The sequence below is a fragment of the Pelodiscus sinensis genome, chromosome 1 (genome assembly GCF_052426305.1).
Source record: "Pelodiscus sinensis isolate ZL-2025 chromosome 1, ASM5242630v1, whole genome shotgun sequence".
NCBI classification, from domain to species: Eukaryota; Metazoa; Chordata; order Testudines; family Trionychidae; genus Pelodiscus; species Pelodiscus sinensis.
The window spans coordinates 219,033,187-219,048,895 of record NC_143052.1 but is presented as its reverse complement, the minus strand read 5'-3'; the positions used below and the strand labels follow the sequence as shown (position 1 = coordinate 219,048,895).

The 15,709-nt window shown below is 44.5% G+C and overlaps 1 protein-coding gene across 2 annotated transcripts in view; it reads left to right on the top strand.

The window, feature by feature from the left end:
• The window catches only part of FRMPD4 (FERM and PDZ domain containing 4), a 440,511-nt gene that overhangs the window by 326,354 nt on the left and 98,448 nt on the right, over positions 1–15,709 (top strand). The window lies entirely within an intron of this gene.

Below are 15,709 nucleotides of genomic sequence, written 5' to 3'. Positions count from 1 at the left end.
GTGTTGCAATGGTAGGAAAAAAAATGTGTCTGAAAACTGTAGGTACTGGGGGCACTTATAATTTTTTTAAATGGGGTACTTTATAAAAAAAGGTTGAGAAACACTGATCCTGGCCAACCTGACAAGTGTTTGTCTAACCTGCTCTTAAAAATCTCCATTAATGGAGATGCCACAATCTCTTTAGGCAATTTATTCTAGTATCTTTCCTAACCTACAGAAAAGCTCTGAGTAACTTAAAACCATGTTTCTGTTACCAACAGAAGTTGTAAAAACAATGCGCAACCCTGTGACATCTTAGAGACTAACCCATTTTGTCTCTCAAAGGCATGTTAGTCACAGATTTAGAAAGGGGAAATACAAATATCTACTCTATCCAAGAAGCAGCATTAGAATTTATTATTTTTACATTTTTAATGTTGCTCCCAAAGGCTTTTTTTCTTCTAGACCCATTTGATTAAGTATGGAAAATATGTATTCATTTTGTTCTTTATTTGTTTTTATTTTGTGAATTGCTAAAACATTTTTTATTTGAATATAAAATAATTACTGAATGGTCTCTTGGCCCTCACTACTACTCACACTCTAGATTTCACTAATATTTTAATAATATATTGGCAGAAAGATATATTTAAATGGACACTGAAAAAATAAACATCACACTTCTACCTAAAAGTATTGTGCCTACTGTTGTTATTAAAGGGTAAGATTTCTGTAACTGAATGAGATATATTAGAGGAGAAACGTAGTGATTATTTACTTTCACTCTTTATTTACTTTGCACATTTGACAACCTTCGGTGTATACTGGTAGTCAGTTTCAGATTCTTAAATAGGTAGTTTCTCTATTATTTCTGTAGCTAATTCACAGAATATCAGGGAAGAGAAAATATTTTGAAATAGAGGAAGAAATGTGATTTCATGCCCGAAAAGCTGGCAAAAAGGGATGAAGTGCAGTGTCTGCACCTGCTTATAATTTTTTTTCAGTTCACTAGATTTCAAATATGACTTTGGCTTTTTATGTAGTGCTCAGAATATGATACAAATCTAAAGAACAGAAGGTGCCAAAACCTTAAACTTATAGCTTTAAAGTTGGTTCTTGTCATGATCCTTACATTATCTACATTTTGAGGATGAAATTCTGACCCCGTTGAAATTGATATTTTTTCATTGATTTCAGTGGTTTCAGTATTTCACCCAGGTTTTTTAGAATTTCCAGGCTTAGTTCTTTGTAAAGGAAAATAAATTATGGACAGTGCTAAAATTTTCTTATTAAATGGACAGTGTGTAGTTGTTCAGTGTAAATAAATAATGAGGTAGCATGTATGTTATTTTTGACAAAGTATAGAACCCTCTCAGCTCTATGTAATTAATTATAGAAAAGGGAGTAAATCAAGAAAAATTCATGACAGTGTACAGACATACCAAATTTTATGCTACAGGAATCTTTCTACGAGGGTCTTATGCAACATGAAAATAGGAGTTTATAATGAAAACATTCATGCATGCTTAACTATAGCTCATTTCCCATATCTAGATCATAAAATGATTATTTGCGGATGGTTATGTTCATAGGTCAATAGTGATAAAGGAACTAATTTTAAAATCAATTTGCTAGCCTGCTATTAACTCTTTATACAGTGTTTCACACTCACAGTCTTGGCAAAATGCATTGAAGTGCATCTCTTCTACAAAAAAGCCATCTGATCATTTAAACGTCACTGAAACCGTGGGTCTTTAAATGTTGCACAGAACTATCCGTTAAATGACATGTACCTACAGTGCCTTCAGGATGCTGGTGATACCCAGTTTTATATCTCCTCTTTTCTCTCACCTGACTGAGGTAGTGGAGTGAATGGCTCCACATCTGTGGTAAATCAGGTCTTTGGTGAGGGCTGTTGTTTTCCGAGTGAAGTTCTTAGTGTTGGTTTTAGCCTGTGATGCACTAAATGATTCAGAATCTGGTTCTCAGAGGATATGTCTACACTGCAAAATTAATTCGAAATATCAGCCATTATTTCAAATTAACTTTAATACTGTCTATACATGCAAACCGCTATTTCGAAATGAATTCTAAATAGCGGAGCACTTAATTTGAGGTTGGTAAACCTCATTCTACAAGGAGTAATGCCAAATTCAAAATAACTATTTTGAATTAAGTGCTGTGTAGACACTTAATTCAAAATAGGGGGCCTCCAGCCCTTCCCAGGGAGCCCTGGTGGCCACTCTGGGCACAACCAGGAAAACTTACTCTCTTCTTCCCCAGCCCCAGAGCCATTAAAGGGGTAGACCCTGACCACAGTGCATGTCCTAGCTCCAAGCCTGCCAGCCCACAGCCAGCAGTGGCCACTAGGGCCCCGACCCAGTGGCCCCAAAACATGAGCCAGCAAGCCACTGGCAGCCAGCCCTCCACCACTCCCCAGGAGCAGTCTGCCAGCTCCCAGGAGCCTGACGGGCTGGAGAAGGCGAGCGCCTTCCTGGTCCAGGGTGGAGATCATGGACCTTATTCAGGTTTGGGGGGAGATGCCCCCAATGTACATGATCTCTGCACTAGACAGAGGAATGCGGCTGTCTATGGCAGGGTAGCTGCCAGCCTGGCCATCAAAAGCCACATGCGAACCCAGGAGCAGATTTGCATGAAAATCAAGTTGGTCCGGCGAGACCCCCCCCAACCCTGGGTCCTGAGCTGCCTTTCCCGCTTCTTCCCCTTGCTTCCCCCTTCCAGCTCCCTCCTCCCAGGTTTCCCCCTCCCCTCTCCCACCCTCTCTCTTCCCCTCCCCCACCTCCTTTTCCCATTCTCCCCAGAGGTTCATCCCCCCTACTTTTGTTCAATAAACCCAGTTTCTATTTTTGAACATATGTGTCTTTTGTTTGACATCAGGAAGGAGGGTTAGGGAGGGGTAAGTGGAGGGACATGAGGGAGGAATGGGGCACAAGCCCCTGGTGGGGAGAACTAGGGTGGCTCTGAGGGACCCCTGATGGACCCCCTGGATGGCAGCCTGCAGCAAGTGCAGCCGGGCTGATGGCAACGACCCCACGAGATGCACCGGCATGCCCAGGGGCAGCTCTGGCTCCATGTGGCCGAGTGCTGTGGTGTCTCGAGTGCGGGCACTCAGGGCACTCCAAGACAGGACTCCTTTGCTGTCCCTCATCAAGGTAGACAACAAGAGGGGAACCCTGAGAACTGTCTGTTCGGGGTGGAGGTAGGGTCCCTTTGAGCACGGAGCTCAGTTAGCCTCAGGCAGTAGCCCCACACACTAAGTCCTAACCTGATGTCCTGCCAGCACTGGTTCCAGCCAGCCTTAACTTTGGTTCAGGGTCTACTCCATGTGGACGCGCTATTTCAAAATAGCAAAACGCTATTTCAAAATAGGTTTTGTGTGTAGATGTGTTAATTCGAATTAGCTTAATTTGAATTAACTTAACTCAAATTAACGCTGTAGTGTAGACATACCCAGAGAGCTTGACTGTTTTCTTACGTTATCTTTACAAAATTGAGATCAGCAGAGGCACTCAAGATAGGGGGTTAAAGAAGGGGCCTGCTGATGTGGTGTCTTGGTGGATTCTATGAGGAATCCTCAAATAAGGAGTTTGTTTCCCAGCTTGGTCTGCAATAGCCAAGACTGATTACCCTACTCGACTTCGAAGCCCACCACCTTCTGGACATTTGAGTACAAGGTGGATGGCGGGATGTAGAATTGGGCAAGAGGGCTTAAAGACTATAAAGTCTTTGGGGGGCAGGAACTATCTTTCTCTATGTGCAGCATCTCACAAAGTGCAGACCTGATTCCTGACTGGGCACTATTGAAATATAAATAAAAAATGCTGATGTTATAAGTAACCCCCTTTTTCCTCCCTGGGTTACTGAGGAGCAAGTCACACTCACATGGGTGCCTGGGCGCCTGATGTTTTTAAAATAAAAGGAGATCCTGAGTACCCCAGTGGTGGTGGTGTTTATTTAGGGATTCTGTATCCATCCCCTTGCTGCAGTCCCTTGCTTCTAAAGAATATACAATGGCTTTGCCTTCACCTGGCTGCCATTTAATGGTGTGCATTGGGAGCCTCCAGGAATAAAATTATCCCAGCAATAATCTGGATCTAACTCCAGGACAACAATTATAAATAACATACATCTAATTGATTAAATTAGAATGAACACACTTTTACTTAACAACTTAAAGATACAGGGTTTAACAGATTAAAAGTGAATAAACTCAATTAACAAAGTACACAGAAATAAAAGGAACTAATCTATCTGGCATTTGCACCGCCACCATTTATCCCACCCCAAAGTGTGCACTCCTTTGGATTCAGAGTCTTGGCACACTTAAAGGTCTGTAGCTGGAATGGAGACAGCCCTGTGCAGGTCCTGTGTGTTTTAATCCAAGCTGAGCAACCAGCTGCAAAATCCCTCTGCCACTGGAGCAAGCTCCCCCAAATGCCAGCAGCTCAGGTTCACTGGGCTGGCCACTCTGCCTCTCTTTGGACCCAGAGTTAGTCTATATCTCTGAGGTCCGTCCCAGGCATCACTTTCCCAAAGACCCCAGTTATTTACAGTTTCCTCCTGTGTGCACGTTTTTGTAGTCCTTCTCAGCCACAGGCACAGCCAGAGTCTCTACTCTCTAGGACAATCAGCAGCCCTTGAAGCAGCCTGCTTGATCCAAGCCCCGCAGACTCTCAGTCCCATGCTGTAGCTGCTATACAACAGCTCCTAGCCTGGACAAAGGCTCCTCCACAGCAGCCTGGCTCCTCTCCCCGAAAATGGAGAGCCCCTCTATCCCAAAATGCACAGACGAGCCGCTTCCTCCTTTTTCCTCAAGGACTCATGGGGGTTGGAGTCTCTAGGGCTAGATTGCAGCACAAAGGATCCTCCCAGAAAAAGTCAGAGGCCCCTTTAGTAAGGGGACTACATATAGTTCCATATTGTGAAATGTTATGTAACTGTTAATGCTCTCAGTATTGGGTATTTGTTATAAATATAGGTGGGTAAATAAAACTCTCACTGACCTGATTTGATCCTTCTCGCCATCATGCCTAATTTCAATGCATTTCCTGAGGGAAATGATAGTTCTGTCCTTTAGTAAGGAAGTTGCTAATCATTTTATGGAGAGAGTTGACACGGAAAAATCATTTAGCTGCTTTGTGTTAAAGGACAACAGACAATGATTTAATGAACAAGACAATTTAATGAACAAGAACATTAATGTATTTATATCCTAAGTTTAATTTTCACATGACAGCTCTATTGGGCAGCTTACCTCCTTTTAGGACAATAAGTCATTCCAGGTTATTTAAATGCTGATATCTGTGATCATTTGCCAGGGAGCAGTTGAGGCAATCCAAGTTATTAATCAGGAACAATAGTCCACTTTGAGCACAGGAGATTTCCCTTCAGTTTTTCTTCCTGCCCTCTCCAAATTAGTAAAGTAACAAGAAGGAGGAGGATGCTGAGACTCTCAGCACAGCATTTTACGAATTATGACAAAATCTTGGTAACTTCTGCAGCAGGTAAACATATTCCGTTCACGTTCTGTTGCCTCCAGATTCCTTTTATTTAACACTAAACTGCTGTTGAAAAGTCGCCAAACTATAAAGCTTGCTTTACTTCAATGCATTTACAGAGCTTCCTTGTGAAAGCATGGGGTATCATCAGAAGCCTCTCTGCACATGAGTCCCCAGAGAGAAGAATACATACATTGTGTAGGGAATAAGAGACTTCTCACTGCACTGAACCAGATTCTTTCCCTGTATGTGAGTGAGTGATATGCATAACTGCTTTCTTGCAGGTCTGTTTTACTCTTGTGCCTTAGAAAAGTCAAACCTGCAATAAAGAGGCTGAGTTCAGTGAGCTGCACGCAACAAACCTATACAGCTATTTGTGCCACATGATATCTAAGCCTATCTTTAAAACACACATATTGGATAGATTATAGCAGGGCTACTCAACTTTGGAAGCCCCGGTGGCCACAATGATGCCCAGAGCACATGCCGAGGGCCGCAATTTAAGTGCAGCTGCATATATATGCAAATAGCATCTTTCATACTGACTGGCATGAATACAAAGATTAAGGCAAGACTACACAACACGCAGGCCCCATTTAAGTCAGTCCTGCTGATATTCATAAAATTCAATATTTACCCAATTTCCACCCATATGACAGCACTTGTGGGGAGGCTCTGCTAGCTCTTGCTGCCCCCCGCCTCCCGCCGGCCGGCAGCTCCTACTCATGCGCAGGAGCAGATTTTATCAGAACCACGCTGCTCTGCTTCTGGGGAGGCCCTTCCTCCCCCCCTGCCAACAATCAGGCAGGCAGGCAGGCAGCCCGGGAAGCAGCTCAAGGACACATGGAAAGGGGCTGCATGTTGAGTAACCCTGGATTAGAGCCATTCTAATGTATGGCTGCTGCTTCTCGATACATGGTGACAGTATATATAAACACCTATATTGCTACTCGCCTGTCTTTTCAGCAAAGATATATAATGATTTTGTAAGAAAGTGGTGGATGAAATGATCAGTCTTTTCTTCGTTGTTATTAATCTCTGTCAGCAAAGTCCCTTGGAGCTCAAGTCATGGAACTGACCCCGTTGTGATAGGCTCTCTACACACAGAACAAAAAGATGGTCCCTGTCCCCCCAAAAAGTATACAGTCTCTGTACATAAATCCTCTCTACCTTTGGCTCAAGGTTTCTAGTCTGCTTGTTCCACTGACATGATCTATAAAAAAGATGGAAATAATCAGTTTAGTCATTCAATAGCCTACCTCTATATTTGCTTATCAGTTCCCTTTCTCAACATGGAAACTAAATTTAAATATTAAAACATTGAAACAAAGGAAATATATTTCTTTACATGCCAGTTTCCAGGCAGCCCATCGAGTTGCTAACACTGTCTGTTCCACACACAGCTGAGAGACCACCCTTGTGGGATTCTGCCACAGTTTGGTACTGGAGGTAAAAGAAATAGGGGGCAGCCAGTGTAGCGTTTTCCATGGAGGCTCATGGCAATGCAGCTTGCTCTTCACTGTGATCTGAAACAAACTCAAATTGTTGGTATTTAGCGCACATCTACAGGCAGTCCCCGAGTTACGCGGATCCGACTTACGAACGGGGCTTTTCTCGCCCCGCCGCCCTCGTCTTCTGGGGTGAGAAAAGCTGCTCCGCGTCTCCCTGGTCTGCTGTGGGGAGGGGGTCCCCAGCAGACCAGGGAGACGCGGAGCAAAGCCGCAGAGGACCCGGGCGGCGGGACCGCGGCGCGTCTGGGCGCTCCCGCCACCCGGGTCCTCCGTGGCTTTGCTCCGCGTCTCCCTGGTCTGCTGGGGAGGGGGGTGCAGCTAGTGCGCCCCCCCCCCCCAGCAGACCAGGCTTTCCTTGGGACTCCTGGGGAAGAGCAGCTGGGGCGCTGCCGGTTGGTCCCGCAGCGCCGCTCCTTGGTGCTACTGGACCAACCCGGCAGCACCCCAGCTGCTCTGCCCCAGGAGTGCCTGATTCAGCCGCTGCTGATCAGTTTCAGCAGCGGCTGAATCAGGACGCCTGGGGCAGAGCAGCTGGGGTGCTGCTGGGTTGCTCCAGTAGCGCCGAGGAGCGGCGCTACTGGACCAACTCAGCAGCACCCCAGCTGCTCTGCCCCAGGTGTCCCCAAGTCAGCTGCTGCTGAAACTGACCAGCGGCTGACTACAGGAAGCCCAAGGCAGAGTTGCTCTGCTCCGGGCTTCCTGGAATCGGCCGCTGATCAGTTTCAGCAGCAGCTGACTTGGGGACACCTGGGGTAGAGCACCTGGGGTGCTGCCAGGTTGGTCCCCGCAGCGCTGAGGTGCGGCGCTGCGGAGACCTACCCAGCAGCGCCCCAGTTGCTCTGTCCCAGGCGTCCAGATTCAGCTGCTGTTGAAACTGATCAGCAGCTGATTCCAGGAAGCCCGGGGCAGAGAAACTCTGCCTCGGGCTTCCTGTAGTCAGCCGCTGGTCAATTTCAGCAGCGGCTGAATCTGGATGCCAGTTCCGATTTAAGTACAAATTCGACTTAAGTACAAACCTACAGTCCCTATCTTGTACGTAACCCGGGGACTGCCTGTATTTGCAAAGTGTTTAGCAAATAGGTGGGACTGTGGCTGGGCTGAGGTTAGAATAGAGTGGTGTACCTTTTTTGGTTATTTAAGTTTTTGGATGGAAAATTCATTTGCATTTTGTGATGTGCTTACTGGGTGTTTATCTCCGTGGATTCATAAAATCATAGAACACTAGATCTGGAAGGGATCATGAGAGAGCATCACGTCCAGTCCTTGCCTTCATGGCAGGACCAAGCACTGTCTAGATCATCCCTGACAGGTGTCTATCTTACCTGCTCTTAAATATCTCCAGAGATGGAGATTCCACAATCTCCTAGGCAATTCATTCCAGTGTTTAACCACCCTGACAGTTAGGAAGTTTTTCCTAATGTCCAACCTAAACCGCCCTTGCTGCAGTTTAAGCCCATTGCTTCTTGTCCTATCCTCATAGGCCAAGGAGAACAATTTTCCCACCTCCTCAATGCAAAGTCAAGCGGATTGTCATTTTAATTCATTATTAGGGAGCCTGAAGTTGTGTAAGAGATATGATTAATCACAATTAATTGCGTGATTTAAAAAAATTAATTGTGATTGATTAAGCTGTTAAACACTAATAGAGCTCCATTTATTGACATATTTTCTACATGTTCAAATATACTGATTTCAATTACAACAGAATACCAAGTGTATAGTGCTACTTTACATTATTACAAAGAATTGCACTGTAAAAAACAAAATAAATTGTATTTTTCTATTCCCCTAATACAAGTACTGTCCTGCAATCTGTTTATCTTGAGAGTTGAACTTACAAATGTGGAATTCTGTGTAAATTATTTTAAAATGCAGTTATGTAAAACTTTAGAGCCTACACTTCCCCCGAGTCCTCCTTCTTCTTCAGCCAATCACTCAGGCAAACAAGTTTGTTTAGATTTGCAGGAGATAATGCTGCCTGCTTCTTGATTACAGTGTCACCTGAAAATGAGAACTGGCATTTGCATGGCATTATGGTAGCCAGATATTCTAAACATTTGTATGCTCTTTTAATGCTTCCATCACCATTCTAGAGCACATATGTCCATGCTGATGAACAGTTCTACTCAATAACAGTGCAAAGTAGTATGGACCGATGCTGCTTATTTTCATCATCGAAGTCATATGCCCCCAGCAGAGTCTGATTGGTTTTTTTTTGGTGGTTTGGGTTCTGTTGTGTGCTTATTGGAGTGTTGCTCTTTTAAGACTTGGAAAAGTGTGGTTTACACCAGAGGTGGGCAATAATTTTTGACTGGGGGCCACTTCAGAAAATTTTAAGTGGCCCCAGGCTATCCTGGAAGCAGTGGGGCCTCAGGCAGAAGGGGTGGGGCTAAGGCACTTCCATGCTTCCCCACCCACAGACCCTCATTGGTCTGTGGGTGGAAGAGTGCGTGAAGTCTTTGTCCACTCCCCCCTCAGAGAGAACCAACAGCTGTTCTGAACAGCTGGTGTTTCTCTCTAGGCCCCCGCAACCCTAGCGGTGAAAGAAGACTGCACACTCCCCCCCTGCCTTCAGGTCAATCAGAGCCTGGGGTGAAGGGAGCACATGAAGTCTGGCCCTGCCCTGCAAGGGAGCATCATGCTTAGAGTCACCCGCCAGCTGAGCAATTATAGCCTGGGGGCAGGGGTGTCAGCCGACGGTCAGGGCAGTGTGTATGTGCTATACACCCGAGACTTCAACTGCTGAGACCAGGGTCCCTTGCAGTTGGCAACCTGGAAGAGGTTGACGGGCGCCCCAATAAGTGTACAGGAAGAGCTTATTACACTTCAGATTTTAGCTGCTAGAATCTGTGATTCCTTCACAGCGGGCAGCCTTGGGGAAGGCTGAGAAGTGCCCCAGTGAATTCTGCCACCTGGGTGTGACACAAATCCGAACGCCCAAGCTCTTCCTATACTGTGTGTGTACTATACACCCGAGACTTTAACTGCTGAGACCAGGGTCCCTTGCAGCAGGCAACCTGGAGGAGGTTGACGGGTGCCCAATAAGTGTACAGGGAGAGCTTATTATACTTCAGATTTCAGCTGCTAGAATTCGTAATTCCTTCGCAGCAGGCAGCCTTGGGGAAGGCTGAGAAGTGCCCCAGTGAATTCTGCCACCTGGGTGTGACACAAATCCGAACGCCCAAGCTCTCCCTATATCTGTCCCTTAAGACCGGCTGAAGTTCTTTTAAATTGTGCCTGGTTCTGTTACAGCAACTGAAGGAGTCAGGTTAAAGCTTAAACAGTTACAGGTTTATTGAGGAAGCTTATAAATCATATGGTTACAATGGCTATTGCTCTATTTCTTAACTACTAGCAAAATATAGATCTTAAAAATGGTTACAAAGAAGATAAAGATAGAAAAATAGAAATAATGGTACCAAGTAACAGCTTACTCTTTCTATGTGTACACTTAAGACAGAGGACCACATCCAGGTACAATTTTTACCCCCTTCTGTGCCTCTCGACTCCAGCATGTCAGGCCAGGGCCGGTCCCTCAATTCCTAGGAAAGACGAAAATACGAGGTGGGCGTTCCCATAGAACCTCGGGAGGTCAAACACCTAACCCGACCAGCAGGTAGAGGGTAGAATGACACTCAAAAGAGAGTGTGCTGCTGTACCACCTTTATACTCATGGGGTCATGTATTTCTCTTTCTTATCTGTCATGCCAAATGGTGCTGGTCTGTTTTTTGTGAGACCAGTTCTTACAAGGGAGTTGTGAACTTAATTTACACTTGTAAGAGAGATAACTAAATTGGAAGTACTGGGCATTCTTTTCTCAGTGGGGGATTCCTCTCCCAGGGACTGTGTGTGTTCGAATCAACATGGGTGCCAGCCGGGCAGTTCTCGTAGCCTCGAGGCCAGCCTATTGCCTTAATCACTCTCTCTCTCCACATATCTATGTTTTCAGCTTCTCAGGAGCAGATGAGCTAGCATAGACTATGCTGATTTTACTGCTCCTTCTCTGCCCTGTATGCTTCAGGAACCTCAGAGAGGCAAATAAGATGGATGAGATGGGGGGTTGGTCTGTCTGGCTACAAGGGGAAGCATGCAAAGTCTTTCCTGCCCTGCCCCCGTCCTGCAAGGAGTGTGCAGCACTACTAAATGCTGCACACTCCTTGCAGGTAGGGGCAGGGTGGAAGGAGACTTCACACACTTCCACCTGCCCCCAGGCCTCGATTGGCCTGGGGGTGGGGAGAGCACAAAGTCTCTCCCTTCCTGCCCTCCAGTTTGTGGCTCTTAAAGTCAACCACCCCTGTCCCTAGGCCCTGTTTGGCCTTGGGGGTGGGGGAGCCGCAGGACCTCCATGGGCTGGATCAACCTGCTTGATGGTCCGGATCCGGGCCCTTTTACCCACCCCTGCTCTACACCTAGTCCCTCTCAGATTTTGGAAGGCACTTCAGATTCTTAACACTTGGGTTGAGCGCTGTAGCTATCTTTAGAAATTTCACAATGATATCTTCTTTGCATTTTGTCAGATCTGCACTGAAATATTTTTAAAATGAACATGTGTTGGGTCATTATAAGAGATTGTTACAACATTAAATGTGGGTAAAACACAGAGTTGGAGATGTGTCGTTCTCCCCTAAAGACTTCAGTCACAAATGTAATGCCTAATTTTTTTAACAGGCATCATCATAATGGAAACATGTCCTCTGGAATACGGGATGAAGCATGAAGGGGCATATGTATATTTAGTATCTCTAGCACATAAATATCTCCCAGTGCCTGCTACATAATTCCCATGTGAAATGAGAAAATGAGAAGCAGGCAGCATTATCTTCCATAAATGTAAACTAATGGTCTGCAACCTTTTCAAGGACAAGATCACTTTTTGAATTTCACTCAATCCAAGATCTACCTCAAACCCAAAATACCCTTGCCAAACCTCCTTCCCTACCTCTATGCCAAGGCCTGCCCCACCCCTCCTCTGAGGCCCTGCCTTGCGTGCTCTGTGGAGATGAGGTATAGAGGTGGGGGGAGGGGAACTCTCTGATATCAGTGCCCCCTTCTCTGCCTCCCCAACCATGCACAGTAAGCAGAAGGCAGGAGCAGCACAGCAGTGGTGAGAGGGGCAGCTGAAGTGCTGGAACTTGCCATATCAGTCAGGATCACCTGTCAGAGGTTCCAGGATCTACAAATAGATCCCAGTCTATTGATTGGTGTCCACTGATGGAGACAAACTTGTTTCTCTCTTGTAGTTGGCTGAACAAGAAGTAGGAGTGTGTGGATTTGTAGGCCCTAAAGCTCTACATTGTTCTGGTTTTGAGTGCAATTGTGTAACAAAAATACCTATATTGTAAGATGCACTTTCACAATAAAGAGATTTTACAACAGCACTTGTTTCAAGTTCCTTTGTTTATCATTTTATCGTGAAAATATTTGTAATCAAATAATATAATATACTTTGTATTCTGCGTGGTAACTGAAATCAATATATTTGAAAATGTAGAAGAAGGCCAAAAGATATTTCGTAAATGTCATCTGGTACTCTATTGCAAGGGTTTTTAAACTTGGGTTGTGGATCCACCAAGGAAAGTCCCTGGCAGGCCCGCAACTTTGTTTACTCTAAATCCTCAGCCATGGAGCCTTGCAGCTCCCATTGGTTGTGGTTTGCCATTTCCAGCCCAGGGGAGCTGCGGGAAGCAGCACAGACCAGGATGCCACTTCCCCTGGGCTAGAAATGGCAACTGCAGCCAATGAGATCCATGATGCTCCGTGGCTGAGGAGCTTTAGGGTAAACAAAGCATTGTGGGCCTGCTAGGGGCTTTCCCTGGTGGGTCTGCAACGTAAGTTTGAAAGCCCCTGCTCTATTGTGTGGCAGAATGATTAATTTTTACGTTAATTGTGGGAATTAATTGTGATTTATTGACAGACTAAATTATTAGTAATATAGTTACATTCTACATTCTGTTTTTATTGTGGGTGTTTTTACTTCTCCATATCCTATTTATACTAATAGAAACTACACAAATAAATCTCTGGGGTAGATAAACAGTATTTCAGTCATATGCTTAAGCTATACTGGATGTAGCAAGGTGGTCTAATGAGCGTATTCTAATATGGTGTGCCTCACATTTTCTTATTTTCACAGGCACATTCACCATGCTTCTAGGGTGCCCTCATTCTGTTTTTGCAGAGAGAGCAGCTTGTCTCTAAAAGAAGTTTGATCTCACCTGAGCTGACAGTCTCAAGTGAGGAGTTTGCATACTCTAATCAGCACATCAGAAGCCAGCACCTCATTTTAGGTTTTTCTCTTCTTGTCTTGCTTGGCTGGTTCGGTGAATTCTTCACTATGGATTGAACATATCAGTTCCGTATTCCTGCTGAGAGAGAGAGAAATGCTCAGGGGCTTCACTAAAGGCCCATTTCCACTTGATATGCGAAGCTAGGCTAGGCACAAGCAGACAGATTACTGTCATTCCACTTAGAATGAAACCAGTCAAAAGCAGGGCAAATAACAATTGCTCATTCCATTTTGGTGTGGACTCTTTCAACCCCAATTAATTTACTATGTGTTTTCAGTTCAGTAATCCTCTAGCCTTTTTCTTCCCTGTGTCTTAGGAGCTGCATTTCCACTAGGCTCAGCAGTAAGGTTCACTGATGCATGTAAAGAAGGTGGCAAGAAAAGAATGTTTCAGCTCATTTTTTAAAGGGCCCCAATTAGTTTTTTAATTGAAAGTGCTTTGCTCATGTAAACAACAAATACCTTTCAAGGAAAAACTCCAGTGTCGTTTAAATCACAGTCCAGTAAATATCAGCAGCTCCTATTTTTAGGACCTATAATAACTCTGCTTCTAAACAGAAACGATTGTTCAAACCTTTGTGAAATTGTTATTTTGTGGGTCAATCTAAACCAGGAAAATGATTTGTCAGCTCTCTATATCCACAACACTGATTGTCAAGGCCTTAGATTCTTCTCTCACTTACAGCATGCCAAATGAAGAGTAATTCCTGAAGCCCGTGATGTTAATCTGGTGTGAAACTGACATAAATGAGAGAAGAACAAGGCCAAGAAATAATATGCAGCAGCCCCATACCTGGCCAGGCGGAGCTACCAAAAACATTTTACTCTTACAGGTTGACTTAAAACCTCATTCAAACTGCTGTGTGATTATGCCCTTAATTTCAGATTATTTCTAAGGGGCCAGATGTCAGAAAATCCTGTCAGGGCAGGTCTATAGTTAAAATACTGCACTAATATAGCCATATAGCGCTTTAATGAAGAGGCTCTAAATTGATGGGACAAAGATCTGCTGGTGGCAAAGTTAATCCACTGATGTCAGAAGCAGTAAAAGTATCAGCAAGAGAAGCCTTCTTGTCAACATAGTGCTGTCTACAGCGACGCTTAAGTCCGTATAGCTATGTGGATTTTTCTATACATAACTTTGACATAGTGATACCAAAGTAATTCTGTAGTATAAGCCTGCCCTTCCAGCCACAGTGTCCAACACATTAGCCACATGTGACTATTTGGCTGGTTGATTGTGGCTAGTTCGCTATATCAGTAGCCACTGCCCAGAACTGATTGGACATCGCTGCCTTAGAGTCTGCATGTGAGAAGATGTCAGGAGGGCTGTATGTGTGTGAGAACACACAGAGCAGAGCAGAAAGAAAAAGCAAGAAAGCCAAGCAGTACTCAGTGAACATAGTGGGACCCTGGGAAAAGCTAGAGGGAGCATTTCTGGGTCTCTTGGCTAAAGAGGCTTGATTTGGGCTGTGCGCTAAGAAACTTCTCCTTTTGTTTTGGTCTCTCCTGCATTTGGAAAAGGAGGAATTTGTACATTCTTTGTAAATAAGCAAGATTGAATGAAAGAAAATACCAGACTCTATCCATTTCTATTTCCAACTGGCTCTGAATTCTAGATAGCTGTTTGAGTAAAAAAGGAGCAACATTACACACTGTTTGCCTTCAGGTCCAATTTGAGATTTTCAGGCTGATATACATAGCCTTCCATGGACAGGGCAGCACCGGTGAATCACAGGAGGAGTGACACAATACAATGGTCATCATGAAAGTGATCATTGCGATTATTTTGTTATGCTTGGCTCTCCATTCCAGGTACATATTTCATTTTAGTAAAAGCATTTTACTAAAGGAGAGAGAGAGGAGTGGATTGGTGTTTTGCCACAGTCCCACATAATTGAGTGAGAGGAGCAAATGAACAGCATTTTTCTGATACCTGTGTTCTAGATGTTGAAAAATTAGTCATCTTGTTTTCATTCTTTGTGGAAGAGTCATAATGTATGGGAGATGGCTCTCAGGATAAGTTTTTCTCTCTTCCACACACACACCTTAAACAAGTTGAGGCAACATCATTTCCTGTTTTCTGTTACTTCTTCTGCTGATATGCACAGCTCCTTCCCTCCTTTGAGAGACTCTTCTCTGCTCCCCATTCCTGTTTCTCCTTTTTCTGCTTCCTCCCTCATGGCCATTGGAAGTATATTGCCATTTCTATTATGTGTCTTGTGCCTCAGGTGCCCAGAGCCAGAGAGTCAGGCTCAAACTCTAAATCCACAGATGCCTCAAATGTCTGTGACTATCATGAGGAAAATAATAAACACTTCAGAAGACCGAGTTCTGTGACATATTGTAAACACAAAACAAAATTTAAGCAAATAGCTACTAATTTGTGGATGTACTTTAAACTCGAAGTAGG